The following is a 25,544-nucleotide window of genomic DNA, read 5'->3' as shown; positions in this document are numbered from 1 at the left end:
TATGGAGGAGAAGTTCATATGTTCACACTTGGACCAGAAAGTGAAATGGGGGAGAGGCACCCCATCCACCTCCTAAAGCTAGCACAGTAGTGGCAATTGTTCTTAGTGAAAGATGTTCATGGCGATGGTGAATTTTGGGGATAAGCGTGATGGTTCTATGATCCAACTTCCCTATCCCCACTTGAATGTGAAGATTTTCTCTTTACTAGCATCCATGAAGCATCTACAGTTTTATTTTATTTTATTTTTTTTAAAAAAACACCTAATGTCCCTTCAATCCATCTGTTGTATATTTGTCTGCATCATGTGTTTGCACTTTGGGGAACTGTAATAAGAGCTATATTTTTGTTCAGTTATATTTCTAAGCATTCTGAAATTTATAAATCTTAAATCATACTATGATACATGTCTGTGGAAGCTTCCCTCTAAAATAGAAATGCTGTTATAGATACTACAGCATTAATATTTTTAAAAGTTGATAAATGAGTAAAAGTGCAATTTGGTCATTAAAATTTAACATATTCTGCTCATGTTTCTCATCTACCCAGCTATGTTCTCAGAAGTAATTTTCACATTGTATTTAATGTGTGCTTTTTTGATAGCTTCTTTGATCTGTGTAAGATGATAATTCAGGGAACACATGAATGTGATTTTTGATGTAGGGAAAAGTACCTTTTCTAATAAGTCATTTCTTAAAAATAGTGTTTCAGTCAAGGTTCTCTGGCTGCAGGGAACAGTTTTCACAGTTCAAATATAGTTCAAACTAATTCAAATATAAGGAGAAATTTTATGGACGTCCAAGGACAGAATATGAGTAGAATGAGGGAGTCACAAACTAAGACAAGACTCCTGTGATAATTATAATTCCTTTCATCTCTCCTTATGTTGGATGAAAACTACCTTTCAATTTCCTGCCTTGGTCCATTTATTTTTTTCCCTCAACTCCAGGCTCCTAGATAACACCATGTCTCTGTGGTGGTTTGTGGCTAACAATAGCATTGTAGGTCTAAATGATCTATGTGATAGGTGCTGAGGAGCCCACTCTGCTATACAATCAGAATGATAGTGCTCAGATTTGCTTGTGGAGGTTTTATTTGGGATGGTGTTGGCAGCACTGAAATCATATCTTCAGAGGTAGAGGAGCTTTTATTAATTCTTGGGGAAGATAATGCAGGAGAGGCTGAAGGAACACAAATGTCATCTGCCTGAGACTGAGCAGAGAAGAAATTGGAGAAGAGAGGATTTTTAATTTTATGAATTTAGCTCTTTCTACTTTGAGCTTTAAAATGGGACTTTGGGGTTTAACTTTTGGATTTTCATTTTGCTGGGAATTGAACAATTAGAGGAAGTTTCTGTTATGTAACTTTGGAACAGTCTTCATTGTATTAGTTGGTTTCCTTGTATAGCCTCCGGCAAGCTCTACCAGACCACATGGCTGTGAATGATTGGAGATAAGAAATAGAATAGAGAGTGATTCTTTAGCCTATGAAGAAATTGGTCTTGAAGGTAATAAATGTCTTTTTCCAACCCAGAGAACTCTAGGGCAATAGTTGAATGGCACACCTCACAGATTGAGGAGAGCATGTTGACAGTGGTAGGAACCCAGAAGGTAGGGAGACCAAATGTCTTGGTTTGCTTGGGACTGAATGATTTCCTGGGATATGGGGCTTTCAGTGCTAAAATTGCTAAAGTCCCAGGTAAATAAACCAGGTTGGTCAATCTGCCTAAAGGATGGAGCAGATTGGATCTGAAATCTAGCTGGACTTTTCCCCTTGATGGTCACAATCATGACAATGGGGAGGAGACAACTCTGTGGTTGTCCATAGCCCTGGCCTCCTTGCATGATAGTAGTCTCTTAGTGGTTGGACTTCTGATATGGTGGCTGGTTTTTAAAGGGCGGGGGGAGACAGAAGCTGCCAGTTCTCCCATGGCCTAGGCTTGACAGTTCAAAAACATTACTTCCATCACATTCTTTTGGTCAAAGCAGAGACAAAGCCAGCCTAAATTCAGGGGGAGAGGGAAAACTTTCCAACTCTTGATAGATGCAGCAGCATGTACATGCAACACAGAAAGAAAATGGTGATAGGAATCTTTGGAGACTATCTGTTGCAAATTTCATTTTGTAAATTATGATGCACCTGGGAATGTAAAATGTTAATGTTGTAAGGGCTCATTATAGGCCAGATCTGTCTGCCTTGAGGTAAATGAGATAGTTTCTCTCCTTAAGAACCTATATTCTAGAAGGAGAGACAGAGATGGAAATACACAGATGTAATACAGCATGATGCCTATCTATTTACATGTACATATACATTTACATATTCATATATAAGATATACAAGTATTATATAGACTTCAATGATTTTTTTTTTTAATTTGGAGGTGGTAGAAAATAACCAGATTTCACAGACAATATAGGGGATTTGAGGGATGAATAGGAGTTTCTGTGGTGTATAGGAAGGGTAAGAGCATACCAGGTACGGGGAAATCATGTACAGTGTTTTGGGAATTAAAGAATGTGGTTTGCACTATAAGATTAAAGCATAAGATGTGAGAGGTGAAAATATAGGACAGGTGGGGAATATAACATGGAGGATCTTGCCTGTCAGGTTGTAGGATCAATGTATTTTAAAGTGAGGGAGTGCTTGAATTAATTTTAGTTTTTTAAAAGTTTACTCTGGCAGCAGTAAATAATAATAACAATAATCATAATAACTAATACCTAGTGGACATTTACTGTTTTCCAGGCACTGTTCTAAGCACTTTAACATCACTTGATATTAAAAGAACCCTAAAAGGTTACCATTACTATCATCTCCATTTTACAGTTGAGGAAACTGAGTCATGGAAAAGACAAATCACTTGCTCATATCTTATAATCACTAAAGGGCCAGTCCTAAATTTGAAGAGAGGTAGTCTGTCCCTTAACCATCTACTCTGTGGCAGATTGCTCGGTGTTAGGACTGGCTGGAGATGTTTCCACCACTTAGGACACTATTGAAATAATTTAGATGAGTGTTATAATATCCTGAGAAAAGGAAGCAATAGTAGAAAGAGAGCCCCAAATACAGATACAGATGAGCCCCAAAGCTAAGGGAATACAGATAGCAGGATTCAGTGAACAACCGAATATAGAAAGTAAAGAAAGAAAAACTGAGGATGACTTTCAAAGTTCTGGTTTGGGTGAGCTGAAGAATGCCAGTGCCATTGTCAGGAATAAGGAAATGGAAGAGTATGGTTTTGTTTGGAGGGAAAGACAGAGTTCAATTTTGACACTGATTTTGAAGTGCTCATAGAACAACTGAGCAGAGGAGACAGTTGGAAGTTGGGAAAAATTCAATGGAAGAGGTAGTGTTTGCTAGTGCCAAATGCATTAGGAAGGTTAAGGAAGGTGAGGCCTGTGGAGCTACCATTGGATCTGTAAATACAGAGGTCAGCGTGACCTTGACAAGATCAGGGTGAGTGGAGAGGTGGCTGCAGGCCAGACCACTGTGGGTGAAGAGAGGAGGAAGGGAGGAAGTGAAATCAGCAAGGGGTGGCCTAGATTTCCAAGAACTCGCCTGGGAAAGGAGGGAGAAAGATAGAGCAGGAACTACATAGAAAAATGGAGGGTAGGGAGGGGGCATGTTGTTGGCTCATTTGGTTTTATTTTTTTTTTAAATGGATTTATTTTCTGGGTTGTAAGGATCAGAGGGGAGAGACAAAGACTTAAGATTTATGAGGAAGAGGGCACAATGAATACCGGGAGTAACCCAAAAGCAGAGGTAAACAAAGGACAGATGGCAGGACATTTCTTCTTTCAAAAGAGGAAGGAAGAAGATAAGGAAGAAGAGAAATGGGTCTATTTGTACTTGTGGGGGTAGGGTAGGAGATTGAGAAATGTCATCGTCTCTAAGAAGTATTAGCAAGTCATTTGCTTAAGGAAGAGAAGAGGGCTAGGAACCTGGAATAAGAAGGACATTGGAGGTTGAAATAGCACTTTGGTGAATAGGATAATGGGAAGAAAATCACCTTCATGAAGGGTTTGGTTTGTGTTAAGTACTACACTAGATCTTTATGCATAATAACAGTGGTAGTAACTGATACCAACTGGAGGTAGATCCTTTGCAGTTACCCATACAAAGTTGGTTCTCCGTAAATATTAACTGAGCGGTTGCACTTTGCTTTTTGTGGCTCAGTTCACAGGTTAAGCCATTCCTCTCATTGAATCAGTGAATATTAATAATTACTGTGTAAAAACATGAGGCAAGAAGCAAGAACAGGTCCAAGGAAGTTACCATTTGCTAATGACACTTTTTATCATTACAGTTATTTATTGAATGATTAGGTTGTCCCCAGCACCAAGCCATTCATATGGGATCATATTTAATCTTCATTAATAGGTTTTAGGTTATGTCCATTTTCTAGATGAGACAAGTGAGGTCAAATTGCTTTCTTAAAGTCACATAGCCCATAAGGGGTTGCTGGGATTCAAACTGAGATTTGTTTGTCTCCAGGCAATTAAGTCACCAAATTATAGTGCTGACTATATAAGAAAAGTCTTAGGCTCTCAGAAAATAACCTCTCCTTCTCCCTCAGTTTCACTGTCTCTCTCTGTCTGTCTCTGTCTGTCTCTGTCTCTTTCACACTCACACAATTTTGTCAGTGACTCCAACATTGGCTTGGTTGGTGGCTGTTACCCATCTTAGTAAGAGATTCCTGTCTCTCAATTCATCTGTCCTTCCTTTCATCTTAAGTGCACAAGTCTGTTTTCTGGAACTCATTCTTCTTACAACTGCTCCTCACAGTTCCAGCAAAATCCACGGGAGTCACTGGAAAGTACAAGGTGTTATAAGACAGCACACTGTATTCCATTTCACCTAAGCAGATGTCAGTGTTCTGATCCGTCTCTCTCTCAATTTCTCTTCTTTCTCCCTCCTGCTTACCTCCCGCCCTCCTCCCTTTCTATAACCAGTTGTCTTACTTGGTTTCTTCACATTGGACCCTCCATACAGTTACTTTTGCGAGAAGCTGATTGTTGAACACATGGTGTACCAAGGACTGGGAAATTCTTTTCCATGAAAAAGTGGGCATGGATCAGCTCTGTGACTTCATTCTACATTGGCTTTGCTGGAGGGAAGATACTTTCTGGAAAAATCAGTCAATTTATCCCGCTTCTGGCAGCCTTGCCTTCTCACCAAGCCTGTGGTTAGGTTGCTGGAGCACAAGAGCTGCTGTGAGCCCTTTCTGCATCTGTGGCCATGGAGGTAACAGAGGAAGTGGGAGGCTCCCGTCAGCACCCCAAAGCCATAAGAATGATGCTATGAAGCTATTCTGCAGAGGTGGCTCCTGGGGTCACCAGCTGCCTAGAGCTTTCCAGGGCTTTCAGTGCTCCCTTGGCCTGGAAATACATTCAGGGCAAAGGGCTTGGGCTCCCGCCCCCCCCCCCTTTGTGGTATTTGGCTATGTTGAGCTCAAATCCTAGCTCAGCTCTGGCAGAGCTGAGGACTGTATAAGTGAAAAATAGTGGAATGAAACCTCAGAATGCGTTATGACCTTCAAGAAGGTTTGGTTTGGATTGGTTTCTAGAAATGGTCTGGGTTTTTTTGGTTGCAGACTTAATTTTTTTCCAGAGTGCATTTTGAACCTCTTCAGAAAGCTGTTCATGACCCCTGAGAAGTATCTGGGGCTCTGGTGGTACCCACTCTGTTCATCCCTATAACATCACCCTCAACAGTAGCAATAGGCACAAAAGAAGGGTAATGTTAGAAGTTATTGTTAAATGAATGTCATGTACCAGGAACTGGACTAAAGAGCATTACAACCACCACCACATGTCACTTTCAAATGGCTCCAGTGAGGAAGGTATGGTTGTGCCCATTGTATTATGATGACACTAAGGCTTAGGGTATTTGATGTCTTGTCCATGTTGCCAGGATAATGGCAGTGTGGACTTTAACATCAGGGTATTGGACTTCAGGTGTGGGCTCTGAACCCTGTATTGTACCCCCTTTCTCCTTCCTTTCCTTCTGTTCTCCTTCCTTGTTTCTCCCTACTGTTTTTGTCCTCCTCTCCCCTCTCCTATGTTCCTCTCCCCTCCTCCTCTTCTCCTTTCCTCTTCTTTTGTCATTCTTCCCTCTCTCCTTCATTCACCAGGGCAATTAAGGCAATGTTTTTGTAGTGCCTGCTGTAGGCAAACTATTATGCTGTTCAAAAATGAAGAAGATGTGCCAGTGTCAACAAGGAGACCTTTAAACATTGACAGGATAAGATTGGGGCTGGGTTAGTGAGCCCGTTCTTCATGGGGAGGCCCTCGAAGCTAGTCTTATTTAAGAACACACCTTCTTTCCTTTGATGTCCAAATGGGGTGCTCAGAAATTTCTGATGGTTAGATCCTAATTAATTAAGAAGAGAAAGAAGTGAGGATATCTCTTGTGAATTGATTGTCATTTGTGGCTTCATGTTTGTGACTGCCACTGCATATTTAAGTTGGGACATTAGGGGATGGAAATCAGTTTAATCTATTCAAGATGGGTCACATGAACCAAGCCAGACCAATCAGAGATCTCTACAGAACTTTTATTGGTATTATCAATAATATCAATAATACTTTTTCTTGGGCCTGGCACTCCACAGTAGGCTTAGGGCTGCCAGTAACCATCTAACTACCATATGAAGAATGTCTGTCTGAAAATAAAGCTAAGAAGAAGTGCCCAGAATTGAGGGAGAAAGAGGACCTCTTAAGAAAAGCATTGGAATGATAGATGTAGCCATGCCCGAAGCTAGCATATTATGAATATCCCCTACTTTCTGGAAGTTTACATTATGACACTTTGCTTTTATGAAGACCTGTTACATTAATACCTGTTTTCACTGATTGAAAAAAAATCCAAAAAGAATTTATAAAAAAGTCCATTACTGCACTAATGAGGATCTTTTGTAATAGCAAAGTGGCATAACCCAAACTTTTGGAAAATGGAGATTCTTCCCTTTATGCCATTAAGGCTTATAAAAGGCTTTGTAGGAACAGTCTGTTTTCAGATAATAGGGGAAATCCGTCATTATGTGAGCCAATACATTCCAAATTTTGCTTAAACTAGTTTGAATTGGGTTTCAGACACTTGCAGACAAAATACTCTAAGCAGATACAGACAGAAAGAAATATAGCGAGTTGGGCATATGGGATGTCTGGGCAAAAGATGGCAAGAAAAGAGGACATTGAGTAGGGCCTTCCTGACCCTGCTCACTGACTTGTACCTAGCACCTAGAACAATGCTTGGCATATGATAGGCACTTTATAAATATCAGTTGATTGAATGAAAGAATTCAGGTTAGATCAGGCGACTTGCAGATCAGATTTAGATATCTTAAGTTTAGAGCATTGTGGTGATATGTTTAGCCATTTGCCATGCTTTTGTATATTTCTTTCAGTTTCCCCTTGGCTTCTAACAAAGTTCTTTTCTTTCTTTTTAGGTTTATTTATGAAGGAAAGGAGGGGAAGAGAAAAGTAGGGGAGAGAGTCTTAAGCAGATGCCATGTTAAGCACAGGGCCTCACATAGGGCCCAATCTCATGATCCTGAGATCATGACCTCAGCCAAAACCAAGACTCAGATGCTTAACCAGCTGCACCACCCATGTGCCCTGATAACAAGGCTCATAAAATAAATAAATAAATAAATAAATAAATAAATAAATAAATAAATAAAAATAAAAAATAAAATTAAAAAAATTCAAGCTTGTCTGTTGTGGCAAAGTGTCAAAGAAAAGATTTATCCAGTTCTGGGCTAGAAAGAGGAACAGATGCCCTTGGCGGCTGGGTATGGTGAATGAAGTAAGGAAAGGATTTATATAGAACCGTGACATGAAGGTGTGGGGAGAGATGGTCTGAGATCCACAATGAAGTACTATCCCTCTCACCCTCTCTCCCTCTTACAAGCTCTTTTTCCTCCGTCCAGTGGAAGATTTTTTATTTGCAGGGTGTGATTGTCTCCCTCAGTTGCTTGAAAACAGCTATCTTTCTTTCTCCTTTTTCTTATTTTGTGCCTCTCTTTCTTCTTTATGCTACTACCCCCATTCTTAACCAGGAGGCTTTTCCCTCTCTCTGTTTTCTCTTTTCCTTTCTTCCATTTCAGCCCTCCTCCTTAGTGATTGCTTTCAATGACTTGCAAAGGCTGGTCCCCATCGCCATGCCTCTTCAAGCTCATCCCATGCTCTACATTTTTCCTCTGCCTCACCATTATTCCAAATTGTGGTTATATTATGGAACAATGTGGACAGAGGCACATGCATAGATGAAAAGGAGAGAGCTCCTGGAAAGAGTACCAGAAAGAGTACCAGAACTTGCTGACTCTCCAACACTAGTTGGCTCAGAGCCAAAAGGATTCGAACATGACCAAAGCATGCTGCACAATTTGCTGCCTTAAAAAAGGTCACCACTCTCTATTAACTAGGGAATGAGTTGGGGCAGTGTGGGGGAACACAAAATACAGGGAATCTCACAATACAATAAAAGGCTGAGACAGAGGGAAGAATGGAATCTTTGGAGTTCTTGGAGTTCAAGATTCACATCCCAGTTCTCATCTACAGAAGGGCTGAATTTGGCCAGGGTTCTTAACGTGTTTGTGTCTTAGTTTCTTTATTTGTAAAATATAGATAATTGTGACTTTTACCTACCAGGGTTTTTGTGAGGATTAGAAGATTCAATATATTTAAATTACCTCATTAATAACTAAGAGTTGGTAGTTCTTGCCTCCTTTCCTAGTTGCAGAAACAAAGTTTAACAGTAGGACACTTCTCTTCAAGAAGAAATTTCCAGCCAACCACAATTCCCACCACCAAGAGATCTGTGGTAGTTTGCAAACCTCAAAACCTCCTGGGGTCAGATAGAGAATGTAAATGATGGAAACTGGTTAGGTTTACTCCGTTACATAGGGTAGTATGGAATAGTGAGGACTGTGGCAAACTGGAGAGCGTTTGCCTCATATAACAGAGAAATCCAATTTCCATCAATTTCCTGTGAGACTGTGGGTCCAGAGTTACCACATCATTCACTGTTTTTTTTTTTTTTCATGAAAAGCTGAAAGTCTGGATTTTTAATAGTAAAATTTGCTGAATTTTACAATGTCATCAAATTCATTCTGATTAAGAACATCAAGAACAAGAAAATACTGTGATGGATCAAAATACACGCCTTTAGAAATAAAACACATTTCACCTCTTCTTGGCTGTCTGTTTGGAAACTATAGCTCTTCTTTTGGGACTCCTTCTGCTTAGGCTTCTGCATTCTGCTTTCACTAGAAGTCCCCTAATCTCAATGAGCATTTGGTGTGACAAGAGATTTAGCTGGGAAGTTGAGGGTCACAGAAAAATCCCATCACACCAAATGTTTCTCTTGCCTCTCTCACCTATACTCTTCACCTTTCCGTCTGCTTCCCCTCCACTGTCTCAGGAATAACTGATTTTTTTTTCTCTTAGCTGATTTGTGAAGCTCTTTTCTTTGAAGCTCTAGCACCAGCTGACATGTTTGCCCCACAGAGATTTTCCTATCATAAGATTGTCCCCTCAAGACATTTTCCTATCAAGGCTGGTCCTTCCTCTGAAAGAATCCTCTGGCCAGCTGCGAGGTGGAAGGGGGTGGTAGGGATTATCATTTATATTTTTACAAATGAATGAACCAATCAGCAAGGAAGGCATGGTTTAATAAAGTACCAAAGGACGTGGTCCATAAGTTGAATGCCATACATCATGGAAGAGAAAGGTCCCTGAGCCTGTAGGGGACTTTGGTCTTAAGAACACTTGATGTTCTGTGGCCATCCACACTGACTCACAGAACACTGGGAGAGGCAAACTATAGCAGGTGAATTGCCAAGTCTGTGTTTGTATAGGAATTGTCTAAAAGTTCTTCAGAAAACAGAATGGTGTATGTAGGGAGCAAGAACAGAGGCTTAACATCAGAGAGGAAGACTACAGTGGTTATGAGGGTGAGGTTAGAATCCCAAATTGGCCATTTGCAGGTTATATACTCTCTTTGAACCTCAATTTCCCTCATCTACATATAGGAGAACACAGTACTGTTTCCAATGGTTGTTGAGTGAATTTCATGGAAAACTATGTGTAAAGAACCCAGCCTTGTAGGCAAGCTTCCTTCCTTCATCTTTTTTATCAAACATTTATTTGTTTTGTTTGTTTATTTGAGAGAGAGATAGAGACAGAGCAAGAGAGAAAGCATGAGTTGGGGGGAGTGGCTGAGAGACAGGAAGAAGCAGGCTGCGCCCGAGCAGGAAACCTAACCTGGGGCTCAATCCCAGGACCCGAGATATGACCTGAACTGAAGGCAGACAGTCAACCAACTAAGCCATCCAGCTGCCCCCATTTCCATTCTTGCTAATTCCTTCTCATTCTTCCAGATTCATCATAGGGTTCATGTCATCCCCTTCAAGTTGCTTTCCTTGAACTCTCCTTCATTTCTTCCACGCTAGGTTAGTATTCTACTCTTCTCCACCCCCGCCCCCCAGACTTCCTGGTATATGTGTATATATGTATATATCATACATGTATATAGCATCGAATGGCCTGCTTTTATTTCTGGATCTTCTTGAATGCTAGGAACCATCTCACATTTACCTTTGTCTCTCCAGGTCCTGGCATAGAGCTACATAAGTAATAGAAACTCATTAAATGTTTCCTGAACTAGGGGCTCTGAAGTGAGAAGATTGTCTTAGGTAACTAGATAAACTTATGATTTAGCAAAACCATACAAAATATTTTTGAAAAGGGGGTTTTAAAAAATCTATATTTATCTCTATCTGTGTTATTACCCAACATCAGTGCTTGGTCAAGCTCTAGCATTTGTGGAGGACATTAATAAAGGCAAGCATGGAGTTTAACCTGGTGTCAACTTGAAAGTTTGGTCAAGATCTCAGGGAAGGAGAATTGAGTGGGAAGGAGAATGCTTGTTTCCCTTGTGGAAAATGTCTTTGAGGGATGGCAATTAAAGACCCAGTGTACTTGAAAGTGTCTCTTCCAATTTGAAAATAAACTAAGCTTCCTGAGCTGCTTTTGGAAAACCAAAGCTTGGAGGATTTTTCTGACATTCATCCTGCCTGTGTCAGCATTTGGAAGAGAAACAGAGAACAATTAACAATTAAAAGGAACCAACTGTATTAGCAATCAGTAGATTTGGGGGAGAGAGAGAGAAAGGCTAATGACTCTAACTTTTTAATTTTACGAAGCCTAAAGAATTATGGAATTACCTAGAACTTAAGCTGTTCATCTTTTTTCATTTGATCTCTAGCCAAGTAACTACTGTAGGATAATTTAATATTCTCTGAATCGTCAATAATAAGGCTCGCAATGTGATAGTTAAATGCACTTGAAATTTTGATGAGATCATCAATAATATCTCTTGTCAGTGACTTACCTCTAGTTAATAACTTCCTTGTGACTTTTGTCAAGTAGATTTTCCTGGGGGATATTAATTTCCAAAAGTTTATAGATGTCCTTCAATTGTTAGCCAGTGACAGAAATAGCTTTTCTGCTGTGGCATGTTTTGAGGTTTTGCCCTTACTTCTAAGAAAAAGGCGATAATTGTGTAGACCAACTACTCATCTGTGTTTGGCATCAAGCTTTAACCTAAAACCTGAAGTAATATTTTCTAAAAAGAATAGTTTCATGTAATTTTCACAACAGCATGCCAACACCAACTATTCTAAAATGGCAGCCTGTTATTTTACGAGTTATATAAGTCTAATAGAGGAGAAAAAATCCTCTTACCGCCTCTCTTTGGGAACAGTTTCTTAGAATTTTTTTGACTAATAGGAGATCACGTCAGTATGCTCATTTCTCATCTTCTGCAGCTCACGCCACACAACCAATCCAAACCCACTTCCATTCCAGAGCCAACCCCAGAGTTTTCAAAGTGAACTGTATTTGTATCTGTTCTGTGGTGGGGAGGGAAAGCTTGAGAAAGGGTCAGCAGAGAATTGTTCATCAAATCCTAGAACTGTTGAGCAGTGGGGCACCCGTCGACATTGGAAAGAAGTATTTCAGGGCAAGAAAGAGAGAGCAGTGCTATACATTGAATAATAATGATTCAGAATCTGTCACTATGCATAGGAACCTCAGCCTTGGTGCCAAGCCCACACACATTTTTGTTGAATGGATGAATGTAATAAATTGAGCCAAGCAGGGTTTGGATAAACCTACAGATGATTGATATGTAACTGATTAGAAAGAGGAATTCAGTTTCTCTTAGGTTATAGACCGTCTACTTTCTCCTCTCGTCTTCCTCTCCTAATTATGTGAATTACTGGAAAGACTCTTGCCCCTGGAACCAGGAGAATCTTTTCCACTATTATGTTCTGAGAAAACATAAACATATATTCTTTGAAATTACTTCTTAAAAAAAAAAACTGAAAGAGAACTTTGTACATGATCTCTAATGTCCTTTTACCATGCAGCCCAGAAAAGAACTGTCCCTTAATCCAGTCCTTTGCTCCAAATGTAGTAGAAAAGAAGCAAAGGGTTGGGTTAAGAGATAGCCCAGCATTCTGGGCTGCATGGTCCTGTTGGGAGACAGGACACATTCAGAAATAGAGAAATAATGGTACAAATGAATATATACTGAAGTCCAAACAATGAGCAGGTCTATATGCGTCACCCCAGGAGGTGAGACATCCGTCTTGCTCCACTCTGCTTGTTCTTCCAGGCCATTGTTCCACCAATTCATCCTTTCTCTATGGACTCTAATACCTCCACCTGTCTTGGACAGTTCTTCTGGGCTCAGAAGAGTGCTTAAAAACTTCCTAATTTAAACAAACACTATCTCATTTGGGCAATGTCTCATTCCAACTATTGGCCTATCTTTCTTTGGTACTATTTTGTCTCAATTTCCATGATTATTACTTCTACATTCTCATCTGCCTTTCATTTATTAACCTTCCCAACCTCTAGTTTTTTTCACTTTCAGTCTTGCAGATGTTTTCTTTAAGATCTGGTAGCTTCCCTTAGCTAAGATCAATAACATTAGCTAAGATCAATAACCCAGTCTTTAAACACTTTCGATCTCTGTTTTATTGGATGGGTCGCTCCACTTCCTTTGTCACCACTTCAATGATCAACTGAGGTCTCTAATATTTTTTGCACCTTGGTTCTCTGCTCTCATTCTCTTCTGAACTTTCTCACCATTTTAGCCATCTCCATTCTGAAATCCTTGTTTCTCTTGCCTTTTCTTAGGTAAGAAAGATGTTGGTGATCTTCTTTTCTTTTGTCCAGTTCTTTTATCAACTTATATGTTTTCATGAGACAATTAAATTCACTCTTAGAATGTACATATAATTTTTTTCATAAAACTATATCTTTCTTGAGCATCAGACTAATATGTTCAACTGTCTTCTCACTGGGTAGTTTTATATCAGGTGTGATGGGCTTCATGCTGGAGTCTCACAGACTCCAGGCCTACTAAGACCTGTGAAACCTAAATAAATGAATAATAAACTCCAAAAATATTAAGACAACCCTGAGAAAGTTGAATTAATAAATGTTATTGAAAGCATAACATTTTGTTAATTTCACTACAAAAGTAAACTTATTTTTTACAATGTTCAATTTGTAAACAATTGAAAAAATCATAACAAAAATTAAATGTATTGCAAATAATTTCAAAAATCAAAATTATAAAAATTATAAAAACCCTATCAAATTTTTTATTGCAAAAGTTAAATTTAATGCAGGATGTGGGTAAATTTTAATATGTTTGTTATGATGTGGGATGGGGCTTCCAGAAATAAGAGTGCCCGGGACTTTGAAGGTCTTAAAAACAGCACCACTTCCTGTATTATCTCCATCTGGATATTCCACAGGCATCTAAAAACTTGGCATATTCAAGGCCAAATTCATCTTCTTCCCTCCCTGGTATTCCCTATTTTGGTTGGCATCACCCAGTCATCCAAGCTGGAAGTCATCCTTGGCTTTTTTATCTTATCCAAGACTCCTCATATTCTCCTGTTCAATCAGTTGCTACATCCTATTAGTTTTATCTCCATGTTATGTATTAAATATGTTCATTCCTTCTATTTCTTTCTTGCTGCTGTAGTTTAAACCCTGTTCAACCTTCACTTTGACTTTTGCAATAATCTTGTAAGTGGTTTCACTGCAGTTGTTGTGGTTGCCCTTCCCTTACAGGTGACTTAAAGCTCACATTAGAACTTGTCACTCCTACTTAAAATCCTTCGGGAACTTGGTAGTGATTATAAAAGAAAGCTTGAGCTCCTGAGCATGGTCACACAAGGCTTTAGTGATCTGCTCTTACCTGTTTCTCCAGCCTTATCTCTCACTTCTCCCCGCCCCCCTCCCCCCCAGCACTTGCCAGTTAATCAATTACTTTCTTGGCAACATGAGGGCCCTCCTGGCCTCTGGGTTTACTCCTGCTTGGAATGCACTTTTCTCACCTCTCACCTTCAACTTATTCTTGAAAATTCCACTCAGTTATTACCTCTTAAAGAAAGCCTTCCAAGAATGTCTCAAACCAACAGAATTCCCTCCCCTGTAGCATCCTCACCTACCTCTATCACAGACAACACATTCTATGGAACAATTTATTCACATGTCTTTCTCTACCCTCTCAATGATAGGTCACAGGATGGCAGGGGTGCTCTCATTCTTATCTCCAAATTCTCATTCCACACTTCAAGACAGGAATAAATTTCCTTTTTTTTTTTTTAAATTATTTTGTTTGAGAGAGAGAGAGGTAGAGGAAGAGGGAAAGAATGTCAAGCAGATTCCGTGCTAAGTGCAGAGCCTGACATGGGATCTGATTCCACAACCCTGAGATCACGATCTAAGCTGAAACCAAAAATTGGATGCTTAACCCACTGAGTTACCCAGGCACCCCAGGAATCAATTTCTTATTCAGCCTCTGTCAGGAAAATCATTTTCCAAGTATTAATCATCTAGAAACTCAAGTCTTGGCTAGAGTACTCAGGTAGAATTCAGATGAAATCTATCTAAAAAAGTCCCTATAAAGTAATTTTTTAACTCAGGTTGGACTGAGTATGAATTAACATGTTCTTTGAAGCGGAGACCACATCTAGTTTGCATAACAATTAATATAAACTTAATCATATGTGATCATAGAGACTATCAATTTTTTAATTGCTCCTCACTAAGAATTTGCTAAAATCTCTTGGCTAAGTGTGGCCAAGGAATTGTCTCTGTTCTGATCTGGTCCAGATGTGTTTTACCTTTAATTTCCCATTTTCTAAAAAAAAAAAAAAAAAAAAAGAAAAAATTCCCATTTTCTGCTGATCTTGTCTGGGGACTTGGTGTTCTTACGGTCTCTGATGTTTACATACAAGGCTCATTCCCTCTAATCCATGGTCTCTATTGGAAAGAGAAGCCTCATTCTCTTCATCTGCACTTGTTCAATGTCCATATCTAGATTTGAAATAGTATCTGTACTGTCTACATTTAAAGAGGTTTTTTTTCTCCAGCACTCTGCCAAATGTTCTTTGACAGCTCCTTTTCTTCTAGGTCCTTTTTTTCTCCTTCCCCTACACACCACTGCAGAAAGTGAATGAGACAGGCAAGGGGAATGAGGAGACATTTTTGTTTTCTAATGTCCTCATAAATAGGATTGTTGGATTTAATAAATAAACCCAGGATTCCCAGTTACATTGAAGTTTTAGAAAAACCATGATTTTTTTCAAGTCTATCTCATGAAATATTTAAGACATACTTACACTAAGGAAAAAAATTCCATTATTCATATGAGATTCAAATTTTATTTTATATCTTATTTGGCAACCTATTCTTAAGTTGTACCCTTAGGCCCAGACACACTTCATGTGCATATTAAACAAGTAGGAATATTTTTCATTTGCATGAGGAAATATCTTCATTCCCACTTTTCCTAAAGCAAAGATGCCCTCCTGTCTAATTTCTCTACATGGATCGGGAGTCCATAAAATCGTTATTTCCTTCTTAATTCTACAGTTAGAAAATGATATCACAATTATGATGATACCTGGCATCTGGCACCACATCTAGATTTTAGGGAGTTAGAAATATTGGGTTCTGTGGGAAACCAGAGGGCATGTGTTCCTTCTAAAGGAGGTGCCACAACTCAGTCTCAGGGTTGCCATTTGGCAATACAGGTTCAATATTTTGAGAGTCCTGTTTTTGTCCTCCAAATGAAATCCCAGACATCTTAAATAAATGTGAAAACTCCAGAATTTTAATCATTGATAACAAATTCAACTGCTAATGGAAATAAATGAGCACAAACTAAAATACACACACATACACACTTTGCACTTAAGCATCTCCCTGTCTCTTGAGGTAGTCAGCCTGCTGCTGCTAGAGTTGTACACTTTGTTCTGATGTCTCAGGGCCAAAAAAAAAAAGGTTAATCTCTGAGTGAGACAATTTTGGAAGAGTTTCTGATGAAAATGTTCCCTCAGTTGGACAGAAGAAACACAGGTATTAAGGTAGCGAGATGATTTTCTATACATCTTCCTGAGTTTTCTCTTTTGCTGTCCCCCAATTAAGCAGACTGTGGAATCTTGCTTCCCTTTCTCAGGGAGTTTTATGGCAGAGAACAAAGAATGTAAACAATTGCCTTTTTTGGCTTTCGTTTTCAAAATTCCATGCCATTGAGGAAATTTTCTAAAGCTGTAGTCTAGAGAGTTTGAGGAGAGAAAGAATGGCCCTGGGGGAACCATGAAGAGTGAGATTCTCCCACACTAAAAAAAATAATAATAATTTTCAGACAGTAGAAAGGGTCAGATGTTTGTGGTTTCTGTGAGCAGAGGACAACATCCTTCTCCTCACCATCCCTCCCTGGCAGTGCTTCAAGGAGGTGACTGGGTCCCGGAGGGAGTAGTGGCAGCGGAGGCCAAGAGTAAACACTGAATTCCCCAGAGGCACATCATAATCTCATGGCCTGAGGGAACCATCTGAATAGAAAAAACACAAATTACAAAGTGGATTGGTCTCTACCGTGATTGATAAATAAAAGGGCTTCTGTGTTTCAGGATGCTACTTAAGACCCCAGGGCTTATCTAGTGCCAGATGTGAGAGGAGACCCCAAAATGACCGTGGTTGGGGATCCCTGGGTGGCCTTAGCGGTTTAGCACCTGCCTTTGGCCCAGGGCGTGATCCTAGAGTCTCCGGATCGAGTCCCACATCGGACTCTGCATGGAGCCTGCTTCTCCCTCTGCCTGTGTCTCTGCCTCTCTTTCTCTTTCTGTGTGTCTCTCATGAATAAATAAATTAATTCTTTAAGAAAAAAAAGAAAAAGTGACCGTGGTTGAATGTCCTAACTGCACAGTGTGATGGGGACTTAGAACTAAAATTAGTTTATTTCTAAACACAAGGCAATAGGCACAAAGGAATAGGAATCTTCACCTGAGTGTATGGATAGAGATTCTTATCTACAGCTCCTTGATACTTGTCAAACAAATCTCTGTTGTACGGATAACATTATTTGTACCTACTCAGGTGGCAACAGCTCAGAGATTTACTAATTAAACAGTTCTCCTCACTCAACCTATAGGGCACATTTAGTCAAGGTGGGGTGTTTTCACAGACTAAAATATAAAAACATAGAAACTCTTGGATTATTTAGCATAAGATATGCCTGTGTTTTTGCCAGAAAATGCTAAGTACTTAACACTAGGTATCTCATCTAGATTACCACTTGCTAAATTCCTGACCTCCTAATGTATGTTCCCCCAAACCAGTGGGGAGCAATAGCTCCCACATGTACTTAGTACATGTCTGTAGTTTAGCACTTACATGTCTGTAGTTTAGCACTTAGTACATGTCTGTAGTTTAGCACTTACAAGATCAAACAATTGATCTTCATACCAAAGAAACTTACTATATAATAATAATAATGATAATGATAATGATAGCATACAATAATAATAATAAAATCATGGTATTATGATAATATAATAAGGTATGATAATTTGTTATATTATTAAATAGATAATTATCACTCAATCTTATTTTACAAATGAGGAAACTAAAGCACAAGAGGTAAAAAAAACTCATTCAAGATTACGCAGCTAGAAAGTTCTAGAGCTAAGATTGAAATCTGAATGTTCTGACTGGCTCCAGAATATGAAACCCCTCCCCTAGCCAAAGGCTATTGGTGCTTCCTGAATGCTCTGGACTTGACTAGGTTAGTCTCCCCATTCTATGGTCTCATATGTTTCCTTCATGATGTTTATCATAGTTTGTGATGATTTGATTATTTTCTGTCTCCAGGTGGGGATACTGGAAGGCCAGGACAGCTAGCTGTCTTTGCAAATCTTTCCTCCTGTTCTCCACAATGATAGCACTATACCCAGGCACACGACTATGATTCTACACCTACATTGCCCAGCTTCCTTTGTAGTTGTTGTGACCACATGATTAAGTTTCTACAAATAGAATATGGGCATTTTTATTTTCCCTTTATGTTCTTGTTAGCTGGAATCAATTGTGACCAGTGTCCACTGTACAGAGGACACAAGGCAAAGCCTCAGAGAATGGCAGAGACAAGGGAAGGCACCTGAGTCTCCAAATGACCAAATGGAGTAGAACTACACACCAACCTGTACCTTACCTCAAACTGTTATATGAGAAAGAGATTCATTTCAGTCTTTTTCAAACCACTGAATTATTTTGGTTCTCTTTGTTACAGTAGCCTAGCCTCACTCTAACCCCTCATTGCATTTCTGGAACCTAACGAAGTATCTGGCAGAGAGCAAAGTCTCAACATTTATTGGTTGGGTAGCCCACTGAATTTGTTGAGTAACCAGCATGAATAATTGTGCACAAAACTCCTTGAAAGTTGGGATTGTGCCTTCCACTTGTTTTCCTCCACATCAAGTACTGAATTGAACATATAGTAGGAGACCAAAGAATGAATGGAGAAATGAGAGAGAGAGAAATATTGTGCATGTATACGTTCACATCTGTATGTCTTTTCACATCTTGCCAGCAATAGAAATATTTTTCAAATAGTAATAGTTTATTCTTACATGAAAAACAATTCAACCTGAAGCTCATCTGAAGCTCATCTATGAGGTATGTTTATGTAGATTAATTGTCAAACCAAAATAATTGGGAAAAGGTAAGACACTGTATCATGTTTAATGGACTTGGAATTAAGGGGAACTGAATTTAGTTCTATTTCTAGGTTTGTGATCTTGGACAAATAACCTAGTTATTCAGGTATCAGTTTGCACATCTGTATATTCATGAAATGCATAAAAAAGTTTCTTATTAAAGATTCCTTCTAGTTTTAAAAGTCTATGATTCTGTATACTACACACGTTTTATTTTCTGGCAATATGTTGCTTCACATTCCTTAGATTCCAACCACTTTTAATGACCATTCTATGGTTCCTACAAATGATTATTTTCATTTTTTTAATTACCACATAATGAAAAAGAATTACTCTGAGCTGCACACTGTGCTAAACATGTTAAGTGCAATTAACCCTCATAATAACTCTCTTAAATAGTTAACAGGTGAGCAAACTAAGCTCATAAGAGTTGAATGTTTTCTTAATGTCCCATAGCTAGTAAATGCTAGGTGTAGGTACCAAGCCCAAGTCAAATTGTTTATCAATCATTCACCAACCCATTCATCTAGCAGCTATGTATTGAGAACCTACCATGTGTTAATACAAGTCACTGTTTGAGGTGATGGAATCACAGCAGTGAACAGGACAGACAGTTGGGGCAGCCAGTAAACAGTAAAGATACACATAAGGAGATTTCAGATAGTAGTAAGTTTTATAAAGAAAATAAGATAAAGTATTATAATAGGGACATAAGTAGAAATGAGTTTTTAAAGGAGAATCTAGAGTTCTATTTTAGGAACACTAACTCTGAGATGAGTCTTTAACATTTAGGAGAAGACACTCCGATTGCTACTATTGGTGTTAGTAATTGCTGTAATTTATTGAGTGTTTACCATGTTCTTGGAACTGTTATATATTCCTTAAATGCCTCAACTCATTTAATCTTTAAAAGAATACCAATGAGGCATTATTCCTATTTCATAGACGAGGAAACAAGTCCTTAAATTTCCAAAGTCCTGAAACAAGTAAATGCCAAGTAAGGATTCCAACCCAGGTACTCTGACTGTATGAGGCCCATGCTTACTTCTCTTCTACACTCTCTGCCTGGCAAGGGGACTGTTAGAGGAGGGTGATGCCAGAGACAAAGCCCAGGATGGGCAGGGTTGTGAGTGTACATATGACATTAAGACCACCGGACAGGACCCAATGGCAGAGAGACAAACAGAAAGACAAAGAAAGGCAAGCTGGAGTTCTAAGGTGCACCAGGATTTCAAGGTCAGGTGGACAGCCTGGGAGGTGACAGGGAGGGGATGAAACTAGGAGAAAGTGTAGTTAACAACAGGCAACAGAGAAGATAAATATTTCAAACAAGGAAGGTAGTCCTTATGTAGAGATTATTGCTGAAAAGTCAAGTAATATAAGGACATGTTAGTGACCACAGGACAGTGTTGAACTTGATATGAGTGGCCTCAGGGTAAAGGGACAGCAGCCTAATTGTGGTTCTGGAAAGAATGTGTACTGAGGAAGTGGAGTGCCCATATAAATATATGTAAATAACTTGAGAGAGTCTTGCTATGAAGGAGATCAGGGAAATGAAAGGACTTGGTGAAAAGAGGAGGATGGGTGGCCAAGACACATGCATATGTACATGTCTCCCTGCTCATATACATATTTTTAAAGATTATTTATTCATTTATTTGAGAGAGAGAGAACATGAGTAGGGGGAGGGACAGAGGCAGAGGGAGAGGGACAAGCAGACTCCCCATTGAGTGGGAAGACTGATGCAGGGCTCAATCCCAGGACCCCGACATCATGACCTGAGCTGAAGGCAGACACTTAACTGACTGAGCCACCCGCGGGCCCCTACATGTTCATATACATATTAAAGATGGGGGGGACACTAGAACCTGTTTGGTTTCTCTGATTTCTATTCCATGATCTCAACCTCCATACCACACCATCCCCATAATTACATTAAATGAGAAAGGACTAAATAGGCTTATTAATGAACAGAAGTGGAATCCACATGTAATTGATTAAAAACAACAAGGCTATAAAGCTATGTCAATAATGTAAAAGCAGTCCTTGGTGTTGGAATCACACTGTTGGTTTCCTCATCTCTCCATCTCACTCACCCATCACATAGGCAAATAGGAATCCAGGGAGTGGCAGGGGTGTCCAGTGCATATTCATAAGTTTGCCCCTAGGAAATCTGTTTTTGGATCACAAATTTCAGCTTCAGTCTTCCCTTAGCTGTGTGACTCTGTGCTTGGGTAGTTTTGAGAGCCAAGAAGTTTCCTCGTAATTTGGGATTCTGTATGTGCACAGTCAAACCTTAGTAAAAATAGAATTAAAAGCTGTGAGCCTCAGTGTCCATCAAAAGATGAATGGATAAAGAAGCTGTGGTCTATGTATACAATGGAATATTACTCAGCCATTAGAAACGACAAATACCCACCATTTGCTTCGACATGGATGGAACTGGAGGGTATTATGCTGAGTGAAATAAGTCAATCGGAGAAGGACAAACATTACATGGTCTCATTCATTTGGGGAATATAAAAAATAGTGAAAAAGAATAAAGGGGAAAGGAGAAAAATGAGTGGGAAATATCAGAAAGGGAGACAGAACATGAAAGACTCCTAACTCTGGGAAATGAACTAGGGGTGGTGGATGGGGAGGTGGGCGGGGGGTGGGGGTGACTGGGTGATGGGCACTTGACGGGATGAGCACTGGGTATTATTCTATATGTTGGCAAATTGAACACCAATAAAAAATAAATTTATTTTAAAAAACTGTGTTTATGCACACATTGACACTAGACTATTTATTCAGTCATTTATCCAGCAAACATTTATCAAGTGTCCACTCTGATAAGCACCATGCTAGACACTGATTATATAAAATGGAGAAGACACACACCCTGCCCCCAAGGACCTCTCAAGAGTGGAGACAGGAAGAAAACTTCTACAACTAGATGTTGTAGAGCAAACCAAATGCAGTGTTGGTAATATTGCAAAGTTCGATGGTACCCTCGTGAGTGGAAGTGCTTTGTGTGTGTGGGATGTATGTATGTGTGTGGTCTAAATGTACCTAAAGGGAGGGGGAGGTTTGAGCTGGGCCCTGAGGGTGATTAGGATACAGCTGGCACAAGGAACAGTGTAAATAAAGGCACATGGGTACATCAGTTCTGTTCATGATATGAGCTACTAAGTATTTCTACAACACTGGAAAGACAAATGGGTGGTGAGAAGGTCTAAGTAGTGGGGAGTGGTTTTCGGTAAAGCAGCAGGATTGAGGCTAGAAATGTAGGCTGGTTCAGAGCATTTGTTCATTCATTCATCTTTCCATTCACTTAACAATGATTTTTGAGGGCCTGCTCAGTACTAGGGACCTGTGTGTATTGTTAAGGATGCAGTGGTGAGCAAAAATGGATGCGATCCCTGTGCATGTAGAGCTTTTCGTCTGATGTGTGAAGAGCATTGGCTGCTGTGCTAAGTTACAAATTTCAACTTGTGAGAACTGTAAATAAGATCTTTTCAATGTTGATAATCAGATCTGTGTTGTGAAAACTCAACTCTGTAGGTCATATGGAGGGTGGACTTGAGAAAGGAGAAGGTAGAAACAGGGATATTACTTGTGAGGGACATTACTTGTGAGGCTGGTGCAGTGGTCTCAGAGAGGGATGCTAAGGAGGGAAACTAGGGCAACATGATCAAGCATGCTGGCATTCAGCCATCTGTGACCATTTTATTAATTCATTTAGGAAATACTTTTTGAGAGGCAGCATAGCAAAGCTGTTGACATGGGCTTTGGAGCTTCATCTGGGCTCTGCGATTGATTATCTGGACATACCTGGGAAATTATTTCATCCCTGTGCTCAGGTCTTTTAATCTCAAAAACTGATGTGACAATAACTGTGCCTACCTCTGCTGGCTTGAATAGCATCCCTCCAAATTCACATTTACCTGTAACTTCACCACTGTAACATTATTTGGAAATAGGGTCTTTGCAGATATAATAGGTCACATTAAGATGAGATGATCCTGGAATCGAGTGGGCCTTAATCCAATGAGTGGTATTCTTATAAGAAAACAAACACACAGGGGACACCGTGTCATGATGGGGACAAGGTTGGAATGATGCACCTGCAAGCCACCTATGCCAAGCCTACGCCCCCCCCACCAGAAGCTCGAAGAGGCACAGAAGGACTCTCTCCTACAGATTTAAGAGGGAGTATCACTCTGCCAATTCCTTAATTTTAGACTTCCAGTCTTTAGTACAGTCTATTGATGTGAGAAGTGGGAGAGAATACATTTCTGTTGCTCTAAGCCACCCAGTTTGTGGTAATTTGGTAAAGCAGGCACAGGGAACTAATACATAGCTCATGGTGAAGATTAAATTTGTTAATATGTGTAAAGTGCTTAGGACAGTAGCCGTATGTGGTATACGCTCAATAACATACAGGCCATTATTATTATGTGCCTAACATTATTCTGTTGCAGTCTCCTGGCTAGGCTCACTTGGTTGGGAAAATGGCCCATTGAACCTATTGTTGGTAATTATGTGTGAGTAGGTGCTTGGTGGGTAAAAGTGATGTTTGACATACCTTTATCGAGAAAATCTTTCTAGAGAGATTACCCATTTCACTATGTATCACATTCTTTTATTTTTTATTTTTTTTTAAATTTTTATTTATTTATGATAGTCACACACACACACAGAGGGAGAGAGAGAGAGGCAGAGACACAGGCAGAGGGAGAAGCAGGCTCCATGCACCGGAAGCCCGACGTGGGATTCAACCCCGGGTCTCCAGGATCGCGCCCCGGGCCAAAGGCAGGCGCCAAACCGCTGCGCCACCCAGGGATCCCTGTATCACATTCTTTTAAAAGTAACATCAAAATGGCAAGTTTTAGTTTTTTGATGGCTGAGTAATATTATATTATGTGTGTATAACTATTTGTGTATATATATGTATAATATTATATATATAGCATATAAAACTAGGGGGTATTATGTTAAGCAAATAAGTCAAAGACAAATACCATATGATTTCACTCTCATGTGGAATTTAAGAAATAAAACAGATGAACATAGGGAAAGGGAAGGAAAAATAAGATAAAACAGAGAGGGAGGCAAACCATAAGAGACCATAATGATAGAGAATAAACTGAGGGTTGCTGGAGCAGTGGGGAGGGATGGGGTAACTGGGTGATGCACATGAAGGAGGGCATGTGATGGAATGAGCACTGGGTGTTATAAACAACTGATGAAACACTAAATTCTACCCCTGAAACTAATAATACACCATATGTTAACTAAATTGATCTTAAATAAAAAAATTTAAAAAATATAAAAGTAGAGTCCACACCCTTTGTCATTCACTCAATATACTTCTGTCCGCTCTTGGGCACAAAGTCTCCTATTCTCTCCTGCAGCCACCTAGGAGAGCAACTATATTAGTTTTCTGGGGCTGCCATAACAAAATAGCACAGACTGGGTGGCTCAAACAACAGAAATTTATTTTCCTATGGTTCCGGAGACTAGAAGTCAAAGATCAAGACTTTGGCATGTTTAGTTTCTCCTGAGGCCTATCTCCATGGCTTGAAGGTAGCGGTCCTCTCACTGTGTCCTCACCATGATGTTTTGTGGATGTGCATCCTTGCCATCTCTTTTTGGATGTCCAGATATTCTCTTATAAGTATACCAGTTGGATTGTAGTAGGGCCTACCCTAAAATGGCCTCATTTTAACTTAGTCACTCCTGTAAAGGCTCCTACCTTTAAATACACAGCATAAAGAATTGGGGGTTAGGACTTCCACATACCAATTTTGACACACAACTCAGTTTCTAACAGTAGCCTAGGACAAGTCAAGTTCTAAGGTTCAGTCGTTAGCTAGAAGCTGTTTGCTCATCTTTTGAAACTCTTATGGGCCAGGAAGACCCAAGTCAGAGATTTCAAGTCCTCTGCCTGGATTGGCAGGAAGTGTTGTGTGAGCCGAGGAGGGGTCTGGTGTGGTTTCTGGTGGAGTTGTGGGCATTGTGTGAGACTGGGGACCCTTGCTGTAAATGCCCATTTCTGTGGGTACACACCCTCTAGACTGTTATTTTCTGGAGGGCAGGGACCATTTCTATCTTGTTCATCTTTGAATTCCCTGATGCCACATAGTCGGCGTATTTGTGGAATGAATGATTCACTTTTGCAGCCTTTTCCCTATGTGAAAGTCACTTTCCATGTAATGAAAGCAAATTCCTTCTGCATCTAGAAACCTTCAACATCCTCCAATCTTGATCTTAAAGAGGTCTTGTCTTGTTTTTTCTGTTTGGAAATGTTTGATGCTCACAGATGTAGGCTGTGCTCCAGGCAACCCTATAAGGCGTCACTTTATTCATGTAATTTTCAAAATATCCACCACTCAGAGGTGAGCTTCCTGCCTCAAGTTACACAGCTGTCAAGCGACTACTAGATGAGCTTGAAACTCAGGTCT

Source organism: Vulpes lagopus, chromosome 23, assembly GCF_018345385.1.
Source record: "Vulpes lagopus strain Blue_001 chromosome 23, ASM1834538v1, whole genome shotgun sequence".
NCBI lineage: Eukaryota > Metazoa > Chordata > Mammalia > Carnivora > Canidae > Vulpes > Vulpes lagopus.
This window is presented reverse-complemented; position numbering follows the sequence as displayed.